Here is a 16,192-nt window from a genome sequence, read left to right as displayed (position 1 = left end):
AAAAAGCCTTACCTGGCAAAAAAAAATTAGTTAATTGAAGACAATTTAAAAAAACAGAAGGGTAGAAGGGAAAAAAATACAATGGAGCCCTGCCATTCAGCATTTATTGTCAATATTTTGAAATATTTCATCACTTTTACAGTTATATTTATATAGTAAATATGCAAGTTATATATAATGCATAATTATTTACAAGTTTAGTATTAGTCTTTCCTGAGTTTTTAAAATAAAAAAAATAAAGAAAAGATCATTGGTGATAGACAAGAGTTATAAGGCAAACATTTCACATTATAGGATCTGAATTTTTTTAAAAAAACATTCCTCAAAAATCATAATTCTTTATGATCAAGGGTACATAGTTATGCTATGATACACATATTTAGTGTAGAATGGTTGAATCAGACTGGTTAATATAGCCATCACTTTAAATAACTATCATTTATTTTGTCTAGCTGCTACTTTTTAACAAAATACTATTCAGCCTTAAAAAAGAGGAGGATGTTTGTTATGTGTGACAATATGACAGATATGGAGGACAATACACTAAGTGAAGTAAGTGAAATAAGTCAGTTATTACATTCACATATACATAATAATATTGAATTCATAGAAACAAAAAGTAGACTAATGACTACTGGAGTCTGAAGGGTGGAGAAAGTAGGGAGGTGTTGGTCAAAGGATACGAAGTAGGACCTAATTTCTTATTGAGCTTCTTATTTGGGCAATACTACATCACATGTTCATTTTATTTTATTTAGTTTTTGCTTTGTCTTATTTACTATGTTTAATAATTTTCATCAGCATTATCGAGTAACCCAAAACTTTGTCATTTATCTTTGGTTTTATTATTACCTTCCTCAAAGGCTCTTGGAAATATTAATCTTTCTTTGATAGCAGTTGTAAAGTGAATATAAAATACATTATAAGCATTACAAAATATTATTTCACTGAACATCCGATAGTACATTTAGGAGTGGAACATTAGAATGCTTCTCATTAAATTTATGAAAAAGATAATACCTTCAGGCTCTCATTATTATTTAACAAATTTTATAATTAAATGCAATTGCAATGTATGATGTAGAAGTCTGAATTATCATTCTGGTTAGGTAATAGTCTTGCTCTGGAAATCCTAAGAGAACAAAGTAAAAATTATTAGAAATAATCATAAATATTATAAACTGGCTAGTTATGAGACATATTAATGATAATAACTTGTTCATGTGCTACCTAGTAATTAATATGAACCAGACTCCCACATAATAGAAGCATAAATTATATTATGTAAAGGAACGATTTCAACAGAAACTTTTTAAACACCAAGTAAAGATAAACAAAAACTTTATGTGGGAGTGAACGTTGAGCGTAGCTTTTGAAGTGACTACATTTCACATCCCGGAACGTGGGTTTCATTCTTGCCTCCTGCTTGATTCCAGATTCCTGCTAATGCAAACCCTGAGAGGCAATGGCAATGGCTCAGCCAGCCACCCAGGAGATCTGGATAGCATTTCCGGCTATCATCTTGGACTCTAGTCCAACCTGGCGGTTGCAGCTAATTACAAAGTAAACCGGAGAAAGGATTTTCTTTCTCTCCTTTTAACTTTCTTTCATTCTTTGCTTTGTTCTTTGTGTCATAAAACATAAAAAAATAAATAAATGAAATGAAATTTCTTGAAGTAAAGCAAAGATAAACAAAAGTAAAGATATATCATGTTTCTAAATTAGATTATTATTGTTAAAAAGGAATTTTTGTCAGTGTGACCAAAATTATCCTAAAATTCACTTAAAGTAGTAAACATGCAACAATAGCCAAGAAAATATAGAAAAACATTTATGGTTTGTCTGAACATATATTACCTGGGGTTACAATCCTATGAGTTTTAAAACAATTACAGAGGCCGGCGCCGCGCCTCACTAGGCTAATCCTCCGCCTAGCGGCGCCGGCACACCGGGTTCTAGTCCCAGTCTGGGCGCCGGATTCTGTCCCGGTTGCCCCTCTTCCAGGCCAGCTCTCTGCTGTGGCCAGGGAGTGCAGTGGAGGATGGCCCAAGTGCTTGGGCCCTGCGCCCCATGGGAGACCAGGAGAAGTACCTGTCTCCTGCCTTCGGATCAGCACGGTGTGCCGGCTGCAGCACGCCGGCCGCGGCGGCCATTGGAGGGTGAACCAACGGCAAAGGAAGACCTTTCTCTCTGTCTAGTAACATAGATTATAATATCATTTACATTATTGTATATTATACTACAAATTGTATTATTGAATAATATCATGCTGTATATGTTTTATTATAAATAGCAAATATATTTTGCTCTTAATATTCTTAAAATTTTATATTTTAAATTTATATTATATATTAATATTATTAAATATAAGTATCTTAAAAATATATAAACTATTACATATATGTAATGTAAGGCAATCAGGAGAATACAATTAAATTTTCTATATTTGGTTTTTGCATACCCACCAATATTAATTATATCCATGTATATCAAAAGTTCACTATAAAAGAAATTAAAAGGAAATAGAAACCTGTGCATAAAAGGGTTGTCTTTCTATAAAAACAACAAAAAAGTTATATATCTAAATGTTGCTAAATTTGACCCTAAAAAGTATAAATTTTCATTAGAGCAAAAAATATCAAAATAAATTTTAAAGTCAAGTAAACTTGTACAACATAGTTAAGAAAAGAAGCAGGAAAAGTTTATTAACCATAGTATATGAATAACTGTTATCCATTAATAAAATTACACAGACATTTCAACTGAAAATAGACAATGAGTATTAAAAAGCAAACCAAAAAAAGAAAAAAATAGGTAGTGCCAATAAATACATTATATAAATAAAATTAAGGAAATTATAATTTTATTTATTAAGCTACCAGAAATATTTTTGATTTAGCCCTTGATGTTTTTGAGGCTCCATATAAGGAGGTACTTACTACATACATCACTGTGAATCTATCCATCTATTTATCTTTCTAATTCTCTATCTGTATTTAGAGACTTTTCTGATTACGATTTTGCAATATATATTGCAATATATGTACCAAGGGAATACATTTCTGGTCTTTTTTTTTAAGATTTATTTATTTGAAAGGCAGATTTACAGAGAGACAGAGGCAGAGAAAGATAGAGATAGAGATAGAGAGAGAAAGAGAGAAAGAGAGAGAGTCTTCCATCCGCTGGTTCACTCTCCAAATAGCCACAATAGTGGAGCTGGGCTGATCAGAAGCCAGGAGCCAGGAGCTTCCTGCAGGCCTCGCATGTGAGTGCAGGGGCCCAAGGACTTGGGCCGTTATCCACTGCTTTCTCAGGCTATAGCAGAGAGTTGGATCAGAAGTGGAGCAACCGGGACTGGAACCAGCATCCATATGGAATGCTGGCACTGCAGGTGAGGGTTTTACCCACTATGCCACAGGCACAGTGATGGCCCCTTTGGTCTCTCTTAATGTAATTTCTTCTCAATTTGTTTTGAATATATTTAAATGTACATAGTGCAATATATAAGATATATAAAATAAAATTCACTGATACGCTTATATTTAGAAAGTCTTAAACCACCTTGATCTCCCAAAATTTACAGAAAATGTATGAATGCAATTTACATGAAAGGGCGAATCAGAATAATGCTATGATCTTATCAGTCTTCCATTACAAATTAAAGAGTGAATTATTTTGCTATAACTTGCCTTAAGAGGGAAAAAGGGTTAAAGTTTTGATTATCTGATTTACATATGAAAGCTACATGGTAGAAAGAGAAAACCAAGCTATGTACTGAGAGATAATTAAAGTTTGAGAAGTTGTTAATCAACTGGATGCCATTTGAGAGCTACTAGGTCTAAAGAAGAGGGAATTAAAGAGTAGGTGAGGTTTCATAAGGAGATGATTCCTGAGTCAAGTACGTTAGGCATTTCCTCATCTTTTGGATAAATCAGTCGACATTCAAGTGCTTCTACTTGGTCTCAGTTTGTAGTCTTCAGGCAGTATAGGAGAGTCTAACAGAGGCAGAGGGGAAGAAAAGAAAGAAGATTCAAGAAAGATTAAGTGGCTGCTGTGGAAGCAAGGTTATCATCAACATGTAGAAGATAACATAAAAACCGGAGATAGATAGTTGGTACTTAACGCCGATCATTGTGCATCTTTCTTGTCATCACTTTGAAAGGCCATCACCTGTGTTTTCTCTCTTGTCCTTTTGCTTCATAAAGTCGATTTATGTGATTGAATGCTGTCAATTCACCTGCAAAATATCTCTCCATCATTTCAACCCTATTAGGACAAGTATTGTTCTTTCATTCAAGCGATACAGAAAGCCATTATTTTCCTTTGTTTTTATTTCTACCTGTTTAGATTGCATCAGAAAATTTGGGTGTTCTTTACAAAGTTTCTGGAAAATAGAAGTAAAAGATAAATTTGTTTCACCGCAAACATATTTGAAATTCTAACTTTTTTATAATGATTTTCCAAGAACTTTTTGTGTACCCCTTGTATATCTTTTCCTTCTTTTCCTTAATATTTTTGTCTATACAATGTATGTCAAGGAAAAAAAAAAAAAACAAAAACAAGAACAGAAACACTTGCGTGTAACAGTAATGCTGCAAATACAGTTCTGTCAAACTTTGTTTTGTTTTTGTTAAAGAATGCTAAAAAAAGAAATGCTAATATAATTGTAATGATTTGGGATTATTTTAAGATTTATTTTATATGAGCAATGGACATCTTTTCATTTGATTATTGTTTATGGTCTTTACCTATACTCTTGCTGAACTATTGTCTTTTTACTTTTTTACTGGTTGAACTCTATTTTGTGGAGCATTAAGGCTTCAACTATAATGTAAATTAAAACTATTAGCCCAATGGGGCTCGCTCTGTGGCATAGCAGGTAAAGCCTCCACCTGCAGTGCTGGCATCCCATATGGGCACCTGTTCCTGTCCTGGATGATCCTCTTCCAATCCAGCTCTCTGCTATGGCCTGGGAAAGCAGTAGAAGATGGCCCATGTCCTTGGGCCCCTGCACCCACATGGGAGGCCTAGAAGAAACTCCTGGCTCTTGGCCCTATCTGAAGTCAGGAGCCAGGAATTTCTTCCAGGTCTCCCATGCAGTTGCAGAGGCCCAAGAACTTGGGGCATCTTCTACTGTTTTCCCAGGCCATAGCGAGAGCTGGGTTAGAAGTGGAGCAGCCCAGACTCTAACTGGTGCCCATATGGGATGCCAGCACTGCAGGTGGAGGCTTTACTCCTATGCCACAGTGCTGGCCACCAAAATACAGTTTTAAAAAAATCAAAAAGTAGATAATTAAACCTAGATATCTTGTTCTCCAATTTATTCTTTTTCTGCAGGCAGAAAAGTATGTTTTGGATTTTTCATGACATATGAAGGGGCAATAAGGTCAACTGAAATGTACACAAAAAATAATTTTTCACATGCTGATTTCTTACAATTTTTTGTTTTCAAAATTTTTTTCCATGTTGTCACAACAGAACTAATTCTTCCCAGAGTAAAAAATCCAATCAGGAAATAGTGATGACGCAAAAAAAAAAAAAAAAAAAAAAAAAAAAAACACAAACCCTACAATATGAACAACCTAGACTAAGATCACCCCCAAGAGTGAATCTGCAGATTAGGTCCTCCTTGGCTCCTTGGCCTTTCAGTGTCCTCTCAAATTTATGAAATATTTGTTCTGAATTGGAAGGAGGAGCAGCCACTTCCCGCTAAGCAGGGCACAATGAATAAATGAATATGAGCAATCTTGGATTTCTCATTTGTACTTGGAGACAGGCAGCAAAGAACTCTCCTGACCAGTATATTTGGAATTGGAAGAATGAAGAATGATTATAACCTTCTTAATGTAGGTTTCTAACCTGAGGCAATAAAGAGTTAATGAGATTCCTACTTATTGTATCCTCAGTTTATTGATAACATTTGAATTTTTACTAACCAATGAAGCCTATGCAGAAAAATAGGCCAAGACTCATCCAGATATTTGAGCTAGTAAATAACATCTTTCAGAAGAATGTTGTGATATTATTTTAAAGGTAACTTAATCTTGGAAAGATTATTCTGGCTAAAAAATATATACAATGCAAAACCTGAGTTTTTTCCCATCTTTGCTCTCTTGTCCTTCAAACCTCTTATTGAATCCTCATCCTTAAAAATGTTGGTTTTCTATGAAGGTACTTCAAATATTTCATGGAATAAATGAAATTAAAATATAAATTTAATTTTGTGAAAAACATTTGAAATCCGGTGCTGGTGCTGTGACATAGTAGCTTAAGCCTCTGATTGTGGTGCTGGAATTCCATATGGGTGCTGGTTCAAGTCCTGGCTGCTCCTCTTCTGATCCAGCTCCCTGCTGATGTGCCTGGGAAAGCAGTGGAAAATGGCTCAAAGCCTTGGGCCCCTGCACCCACATGGGAGACCAGGAAGAAGTTCCTGTCTCCAGGCTTTGGCCTGACTCAGTCCCCATCCTTTTGGTCATTTGGTGAATGAACTAGTGGATGGAGAATCTCTCTCTCTCTCCCTCTCTCTCTCTGTAACTCTGCCTCTCAAATAAATAAATATTTTTTTTAAATTGAACAGGATTCAAAGGGTCCTAAAAATGTTCATGAGAAATGCATACTATTTAAAGGGCATGGATTTTTTAAATGGTTTACACCATAATAAACCTGTTATTATTCCATTTTCCACAAATATACTTTAATAAAATTTTTTAAAATATATATTTATTTATTTGAAAGTAAGAATTACAGAGGGGTAGGTAGCAGGAGCCCAAACACTTACGCCATCTTCCCCTGCATTTTCCAGGCCCTTAGCAGGGAGCTGAATCTTAAGAGGAATGGCTGGGATGCAAACCAGCACCCATTGGTGTTGTCAGTGTTGCAGGCAGTTGCCCTACGTGCTATGCCAAAATGCCAGCACCTTAAACACCATTTTAAAAGATTTGTTTAATCTTTTTGAAATGCAGAGTTGTGGGAAGAAGGGAAGAGGGAGGAGAGAGGGAGGGAGAGGTAGAGAGAGAGGGAGAAAAAGAGAGAGGGAGAGAGGGAGAGAGGGAGAAAAGGAGAGAGGGAGAGAAATCTTCTATCCACTGACTAGTAGCGACGACCTGGCAGGGCTTGGAAGTCAGGTGCCTGGATCTCCATCTTGGTCTCCCCCATGGGTGTCAGGGACATAATCATGACCATTCTTCATTGCTTCTCCAGGCATCTTAGCAGGGAGCTGGATTGGAAGTGGAGCAGCTGGGACTCTAATTGACACTCTGATATGGAATGCTGTTGTCACAGGCTGCAGCTTAACCTGGTTTGCTGCAATGCTGGCCTCTTAAACTCCTTTGTATAATTTAGAATTAATTCTGTTCTTTGAGAAAAAATAGGAAACATTATAAGGGATAATTTTGGTAAGAAAAAATTCCTCTGACTGCTATTTGATAACATCAGCATCAACAAAAAAGACCCACAAACTCCCTAAAAATGTAATTTAGGGACAGCTGCAAAGGTTTTTCTAATAAGAATACTGGACAAGAGTTATTTTAAATCTAACCTTATATAGTAAACTTATATAGAGTTATTGGTCAAAATAGTGGATGAGCAAGCTGTCCAGAACTAACACTTATAGCATATTCAAAAATAGGGAGAGAAAAGCTTGAAAATATATGAACAAATATTGTGCTCCAAAGAAACAACCATAAGTCTCTTCTAAATACAAAGAAATCCCATTTAGGCCAACACATCAGGGGGAGAAGTCCTTTTTTGTCTTTCAAAGTAGTCATTTTTATCCCCAGATAATCAATCCAATTTCTTGTATCTATAAACTGAATAGTAAATTGACTTTTTATAATATCATCTCTCCTAGTATTACACTTTGGGCCTGTTTCAGGAATTATCATTGTCCAGCTGCTCCATGAAAGCCTGCATAAAGGTACAAGTACCCTGAAAGTAATCTATTTCCCAGTTCTTTGTGGCCCTAGAAAGGCACAAGATTTATGGGGAGTTGTTAGAGAAGCAGGCTAATAAAAATAGAAAGATACTTGAGTGTTCTTGGCAGTGCCTCGCACCTATAGATGTAAAAGTGTTTAAGCTTCTCTGTCCAAGATGATGTTCTTGCCATCCAGTGAATGAAACTGCAGGAGAAGCTAGCCAATAATGTTCAACAATGTATTCTATTTATTGTGGCTAGTAACAATTAAATCTGTCCAATGAAAAATGGCATTCCGTTGAAAACAGGTTCTCGTCCTGTGTAATGGTTTTCTTTTGCTCTGAAATTGTAATTATCTTATCAATAGTAGTATAGTTGTAAAGGTTCTCATAGGAACTGAGTAATAAATAAAGGCATAGAAGAATTGATAGAATATTAGAAATAAAACAATTATCTTTTAAGAATTTGGTGATTCTTTCATCTGAGCCAAGTTTTTCATTAAAGCAGAAAAATATTTTTAAAAGTAGTTATTTTTTATTTTTTTTAAAGATTTATTTATTTATTTGAAAGTACACATAGAGAAGGAGAGGCTCAGAGAGAGAGAGGGGTCTTCCATCTGCTGGTTCACTCCCCAATTGGCCACAACGGCCGGAGTTGCACTGACCTGAAGCCAGGAGCCAGGAGCCAGGAGCTTCTTCCAATTCTCCCACGTGGGTGCAGAGGCCCAAGGACCTGAGCCATCTTCTACTGCTTTCCCAGGCCATAGCAGAGAACTGGATTGGAAGTGGAGCAGCTGGGACTCGAACCAATGCCCATATGGGATGCCTGTGCTTCAGGCCAGGGCGTTAACCCGCTGAGCCACAGCAGAGACCCCCTAGAGATCATTACTTATTTTGGCTGTTTGTGAAGAAGCAAGAATTTTAGATAATGTGAAAGTATCACATATGTTGATGTTTTCAATGGTCAACATTTTGAAGACACAAAAATATGAAAAATAGTAGAAATGACTATGTTGATTCTCTTCATGTGAATACTACTTCAGCTTGCAAGTTTAAAATGGTGTATTTTTGAAGGACATAAGTGGAATAAGGTACTGAAAGCAATGAATCTGTAAAATAGTTTGCTTTCTAGAAAAATGGTATGATTCTAATGTATGTAAATATTTTAGACAGAGAATCTTTGAAATTACCAAAGTAGAATGAAAAAATAAAGGTCATGTATTATAGTCTAGAAATCAAGCACTGAAGTGAAATAAATCATTCAGAATATATTTTTCTGTTCTATATGGTACAATAGCCATAGGTATATATGACTATGAAAATTTAGATGTAAATTAATTTACAATATATAATATTTAAAATGCGAGTTTGAGGGCAAGTATCTGTTGCATATGCTCCAATCTGACTGCCTGGGCTTGAGTCCTGACTCTACTACTAATTCTAGCTTCCTACTGTTGCACACACTGGAAGGTAGCAGGTAAAGTATTTGGGTCCCTGCTGAATGATTAAAATACCTAGACTGAGTTCTATAATCCTGGATTTAACCTTTCCAGTCTCTGCAGTTGTGAGCATTTGGGGAGTGAACCAGTGGATGGAAAATTTCTCCCTCCCTCCCTCCCTCTCTCTCTCTCTGCCCTTCAAATTAAAATAAAGTTGACAATTCAATGTTACAAAATGTTAGTGTCATTTCTCAATTTCCCTATCCACATTTCAAGAAATCACTAGCCACATGTGGCCACTGAATATAATATTGCATACAAAGCTTGTAGAATATTTGCATCATCACAGAAATTGCTATCAGTCGGTATTGTTCTAGAGAATACTCATGAGCATCTCTACAGATCTGGAAAGAACTGAAGCAATAAAATGAGAGAAGTAAAACATTGTTGTATGAAATCTGTTGTATATAACTCAATTGTTTAAGAATTTTAATAAACAGTTTTGTATATGGGATACATTAGAATAAACAGATACCCAGAGTTATTGCAAGATAGTGGTCAGAAACTTGTCAATCCTAAGATTGAGTGGAAACTACCAACCAACAATTATGGAATTGGTACTACCAGGTTTCATTTTGAACAGAGTATAACAGGTAACAATAAAGAAATGAAAATAAAAACAAAGAAATGCAGTGTGTATCAGTACTGCTGCCAATACAGTTTTGTCAAATTTTGCTTTATATTTTGTCAAGCCAGTGTTTAAGGATGATATATTACTATGGCTTCAATGAACTGTGATTATTTAAAAATTTACTGTATATGAGTGAAATGTTCATTTTTTTATTTGATTACCATAGTCCTTGCCTATATTCCCGCTGAACTAGGGTCTTTTTACTTTTTACTTACTGAACTGTTTTTAAGTGAAACATTAAACCTTTGACTATAATGTATTTAAAAAATGTGGTTTTTAAACTACAAAAGAAAAAGGAAGGAAGGAAGGAAAGAAGGAAGGAAGGAAGGAAGGGAAGGAGGGAGGGAAGGAGGGAGGGAGGGAGGGAGGGAGGAAGGAAGGGAGGGAGGAAAGGAGGGAGGGAGGAAGGGAGGAGGGAGGGACATTGATGTGAGAATTGATGGGAAATGTGCTGTAGTAATTATCATACATTTGCTATGACCCTGAGTAAGAAATGCATTAGTAAATTCCTTAAAATACATCTTCAAAGTAAAAATAAATAAAAATAATAAAAAAGAAAACCTTGTATTGAAGAACACAGCACTTGATCTCTCCCCATACATGTATTTCCCAGTTTTATTTCTCTTACATTTAAAATTCTATACTTTTGTTCATTTCTGTTACTACATATGCAGACTTATGCCAAGGCAAGAGATAGAACTAATATTCTAGATCTTAAATAAAAATCATTCTGCTAAATAATAACGTCAAATCTGATAAATTTTACATAAATATAACAACCAATAAATTAAAATCTGAAATTTACATTCAGTACCAGTTTTTGAAATTCCAAATTGATTATTGTGTTAAATCCTCACATCATTTTGGTTGTCAGAAAGGCCTAATGTTAATTTTTCTGTTTTTGTCCAACTCTGCTTCATTACTAATCCCTTTTTTCCTGCCATAGCCTTTACATTTATAACCCTATTCTTCACTGGAAAGGAATTTGAACAAGAACACATATTTTGGCAGAAAAAGATATCACCCAAAGCTGCTAGCCATAAATATTCTTATAGTGTCATACTCCTATAACTCATACTGAAGTCACAGAACTTGAATTACGTGTGCAATTTTTGTAGTAGGTACAATTTCTTCTCATGTATACACATATACATACCCTAAAACACAGTTTGAATATTTTTTGAGTGCAGGCTTAAGTTATCATAAGTCTGGCCATTCAAAATTAATAGCAAGTTTTCAGCCAATCTACTAAAATATAAGAGCAGAATACAAAAACCAACCCACCCACTGTGCAAAGACCAGAAGTAAAATAGATGGAATTTATTGATGGAGTTTTACTATGGGTATGTTCAAATTGAGTTCAAACATTGAACAAATGGGGACTTAAATTTTAAGCTGTTAAAACAAAATGTGGAAACTGTAGAACTTCTTCCAGGATGTTACAAATTTTGAATGTATATTTTTACCTTCAGGGAACAGTGATGAACAGGTGTTCAGGGAAGTGTTAATACCAGCTTCAGATGAAATCCAGGGCATGTGTCAATGTACTAGCTTCCAAAGATTTAGTGAGAGCTCACTTGTATCAGGTTCTACACTAAGCAGTAGTGGAAGAGAGATGGATAAGACATCCACACATATAATGTAACTAACTAGAAAGGATACACAAGGAACTAATTATAATTCAAGTTATAATTACCACAATAGAAATATTCATGAGCTTAATTTGGGGCCCAGAAGAAGCAGTGATTCATTAAAGAATTCTTCTTCATATGCATTTTAGACTAATAATTACATTGAAATAAAATAATACTTAATGAACAGAGTTGCAAACAGTTTATAATTAGAAATTAAAATTATCCACTAGTAATTTAACCATTAGTTCTCATATGTGATAAATCTTAAACCAAATCTTATAAAACTGGGTTTTGGATAAGAGGTTTTCAGTTTTCACAAAAAATACCAGCATTTACCCTCGAAGCATAATATTTTGGAGACAACATTTGAAGACATATGGAAAATATGTATTTCAGGAAGAAAATCTAAGCAAATGTGTTTCCAGCACAGTTTACCAGTATGTTTATTGTTAATATTATCCTTTTGTCATTAAGATAATGAACAATCTGTTTAAAAAAGCTTAATGTAGGTGACAGGAATTTACTTATTGCATGTTCATCTCTGTATCTTTAACGTTGGCACCTTGAAAAACTTATGGTAGGTATGGCCGGTGCCGCAGCTCAATAGGCTAATCCTCCACCTGCAGCGCCGGCACACCGGGTTCTAGTCCCGGTCGCCCCTCTTCCAGGCCAGCTCTCTGCTGTGGCCTGGGAGGGCAGTGGAGGATGGCCCAAGAGCTTGGGCCCTGCACCCCATGGGAGACAGGAGAAGCACCTGGCTCCTGGCTTCGGATCAGCACAGTACGCGCCGGCCGCAGCAGCCATTGGAGGATGAACCAACGGAAAAGGAAAACCTTTCTCTCTGTCTCTCTCAGTGTCCACAAAAAACTTACGGTAGGTAATTTCAATTTTTTGAACAGTTAATTGAAAGAATGGATACATTAAAATAGCTGTTTGTGGGTGAAAACGAGTCTTTTTTCTTGTTTACCCCCCTATTGATGCTTAAGAATAGAAATCTGGACAGAGGTAATCTCTCAGCTGCAGTCCCATGGCCACCTGAAATGTTCTGGGTAATGGGCAGATTTCTGAATCTCAGGAGTTTTGAGAGAGAAGACAAAGGCTAATTTAGTCTGGCTTTGCATTTGAACTTTCATCCAGTTCCCAAGGCCAGGAGCGCAAAGGGACTTCAAAAGTCTATTGGAAATAGAATTAAAATGTATGTTTATTTCAGTGAATGAATTGTAAATCCATGTATAGTTTTTTTCATAATACACATTTTTCACAAACATTTTCAGGACCCTACTCTTTCATATAAAAATTTCCTTAAGGCTATGTTTTCCAAAATTATGGAGTAGGAAATAATACTCCAGTGGTTCAGCAAATGCAAGAACTGGGTGGGCTGGGTTATTAACTATTTATATGATGAAGTAAGTTTCTTTCTATCATGGAATCCATGACCATAAAAATAACTCATGACACTCAATTAAATCATCTTTCCTCTATGAATATCTTCTTTGACTTCAAGAACACAGTTGATTTCTCTGGACATTAAATGCCCCAAACATATTTTTGAAAGAATTATTGATTGATTGATTGACTGATATATTTACCTAAAAAGCAGAGTGATGGGGAGAGATAGAGAGAGAGAGGGGGAGAGAAAGAGAGAATATCTTCCATCTACTGATTCAATTTCCAAATGGTTATAACCAGGCTGAAGCCAGGAATCCAAAACTCCATCCTGACTTCCCAGGTTTGTGGCAGGGACCCCAGCTCTTGGGTCATCATCAGCTACTTTTCCAGGAAGATTAACAGGAAGCTGTATTGGAAGCTGAGTAGCCAAGATTTTGATATGGGATGTTGCCCATGTAAGTAGTAGCTTAGCCCACTGTACCAAAATGATTGCCCCTCCAAACACATCTTCACTTGTGCTCTCAGAAAGTGAATTACCAAGGTAATTACAAGACTGGATTTACTTGGTTTATACATGATTTCTGTCCCATTCTCACTTTAAATTTTAATAACAATATTTCCACCATTTTTGAGAAGGAGAAAGAGAGAGAAAAATACTGTTCATACAAATTTATCTCAAGAGTAATTGCTAGAAGACAGAAATTTCCATCCATAAATCTAACTCATTTATATAAATGATAAAATATGTAGTGATGTTATTTTTTAAATACTGTAAGATTTTGAAAATAGATTGAAAATGTACATTATAAGTTTCTCCTTTTAGGAACATGCATTAAAACCCAGATGAAATTAATCAACAGCGTCAATCTAGTCCAAGGGCCTAAATTCCTCACTTATTACTGGAGTCAGTGGTTTGTGGAATGGAGTGTGTGTGTTTGTGAATATATGTATGTCTTATTGAGAGCCTAATTTTGTAACCACAAACTCACTCACCCAGAATCAAAGAGTGAGATTTCAAATACAGTAATTTATTTTACATAGCCCATTAATTACATTAGTTTTCTGCATACATCCAGATGTGCACATAAACATTCACTGGAGAATACAGTGTTTCTGCTCTGAAATAGTTCACAGCACAGCAAATATAGGCATCCACATTCCCTGGGGATAGGTCGTCTAACATCAATTTAAATAGATGTGGGCTGAAATTTTAGGTTTGTTTTAAAACTTGAGCTTTGAAAATCTTAGCCTTACCCTGGACCTTAGTTCATTCTTCCTGGGGAGATTTTAATGGCATCTCAATCTCCTAAACAGTGTGCAGTACATTCTGCTTTTCACATTACCATTCTTAATGTGTCCTTGAAATACCTGGGGTACTGCGGATTGTTCAACCACAATGCACAAGTCTCGTATTATGTAGCTGGAAGAATACTTAGAAGCACTGGTAATAAAAATGACAATATATTCCTTTTAATAATTTATGTAAAAATTAAAAAAAATATATTTGAAATGTTCTAATATCACTGTCAAATGTCTGTATCTTGCATGCAATTTGAAATAGATTTCAAATCTTTTAATGTACTCATTTCCAAATGGCTTCATCCTATCTGACAGACATAGAAACAAATCCTGTACATCAGAAGCAATTACGACTTCTAGAAGGTGTTATTCTTTGAGTCTTGGTTTTCTCTCTCTTTGTGTTAGACTCATTATTGGTGGCTGCCTTTCAGCTCTAAAGAATGATAGCTGACAAAGGTTCTCATAAATCTATCATCTGCTCTTTAATTTGCCTTTGTAGAGATAGAATATTTTCAATATGGAGATGTCACACTTCTTATTTGAGGAACATTTTATTATACACAAAACTAGGTTAAAATTATTCATAAGAACTGGTTTTAAAGTACTGTATAGTCTTGTCATTTGGACTTTAGCTTAACACTATTTACTATCACAGTACACAAATAAAAAGCGAGAGAAAATTTTAGCCAAGTATGTATTCACTTGAAATTCATCAGCTTCAAGTTTCAGCTATTTGGGGTTCTCATTTGGCTAACTGAAGCCATAATGTAGCTTCTTATGACAGGAAGGAAATAGGGACTTATTAAAAAGATTCTCACCAGCTTCCTTGGACCTGAGATGAATTTCATGAAAAACATTATGACAAGTTAAGTGCAAATGAATCAGAACATATGGATTAAATTTTCCTTGAAGTATACATGGTTTTGAAAATTACCAGAAAAAAAAGGAATGGGAAAATGCAGTTTTAACATTTCCAAATCCAAGACATTTGAACAATTGTTTAAGAAAATATGCCAAACCCATATTTTCTCCTTTAATCCACCTAAAATAAGGAAAAACACTTTGAACTGAAAAGCCAGTTTCTGTTCAATAATGCAAAGCTCTTTCAGAATTTTCTCATGTCTGCCTTAGAGAAATCTTGATAAAAAATTTTATATACAACAGTGCTATTTCTACTATATATATGCTACTATAGAAAAAGTTTAAAAATTATGTTATTTGGCCGGCGCCACGGCTCAATAGGCTAATCCTCCACCTAGCGGCGCCTGCACACCGGGTTCTAGTCCCGGTCGGGGCACTGGATTCTGTCCCGGTTGCCCCTCTTCCAGGCCAGCTCTCTGCTATGGCCCGGGAGTGCAGTGGAGGATGGCTCAAGAGCTTGGGCCCTGCACCCCATGGGAGACCAGGAGAAGCACCTGGCTCCTGCCTTCAGATCAGCACGGTGCGCCGGCCGCAGCGCGCCAGCCGTGGCGGCCATTGGAGGGTGAACCAATGGAAAAAAGGAAGACCTTTCTCTCTGTCTCTCTCTCTCACTGTCCACTCTGCCTGTGAAAAAAAAAATTATGTCATTTGTAAAGAAAGGAGAACTAGTTATAATGTATTAAATGAGATCCCAATCAAAACGCCAATGACATTCTTCTCAGATCTAGAAAAAGTGATGCTAAAATCCATACGGAAACACCAGATACACTGAATAGCTAAAGCAATCTTAAACAACAAAAACAAAGCTAGAGATATCATAATATCTGATTTTAAGGTATAGTACAGGGCAGTATAATCAAAACAGCTTGGTATTTGCAAAACAAACCAAACCAAAACAAAAAGGACAT

The 16,192-nt window shown here is 35.7% G+C and overlaps 2 long non-coding RNA genes across 3 annotated transcripts in view; one reads left to right on the top strand and one right to left on the bottom strand.

Annotated features, from left to right (window-relative positions):
- Positions 1 to 16,192, top strand: part of LOC103348068 (uncharacterized) — a 41,192-nt gene that overhangs the window by 11,988 nt on the left and 13,012 nt on the right. The gene's annotated exons all lie outside the window — the stretch shown is intronic.
- LOC127490586 (uncharacterized) overlaps positions 2,738 to 16,192 on the bottom strand; it is a 249,604-nt gene continuing 236,149 nt past the window's right edge. Inside the window, exons 5-6 of one of the 2 annotated variants that reach the window (XR_011389481.1) lie at positions 15,619 to 15,908; positions 11,350 to 12,295 (exon numbers count right to left, since the gene is read on the bottom strand). This is a non-coding gene — a long non-coding RNA (uncharacterized lncRNA). Of the gene's footprint in view, positions 4,238 to 11,349; positions 12,296 to 15,618; positions 15,909 to 16,192 lie in introns of those variants that run through there. The other variant, XR_011389479.1, reaches the window with a different exon arrangement.

Source organism: Oryctolagus cuniculus, chromosome 6 (assembly GCF_964237555.1).
Source record: "Oryctolagus cuniculus chromosome 6, mOryCun1.1, whole genome shotgun sequence".
Classification (NCBI taxonomy): domain Eukaryota; kingdom Metazoa; phylum Chordata; class Mammalia; order Lagomorpha; family Leporidae; genus Oryctolagus; species Oryctolagus cuniculus.
Note: the sequence above shows the minus strand (reverse complement) of the source record. Positions and strands in the feature narration are given on the sequence as shown.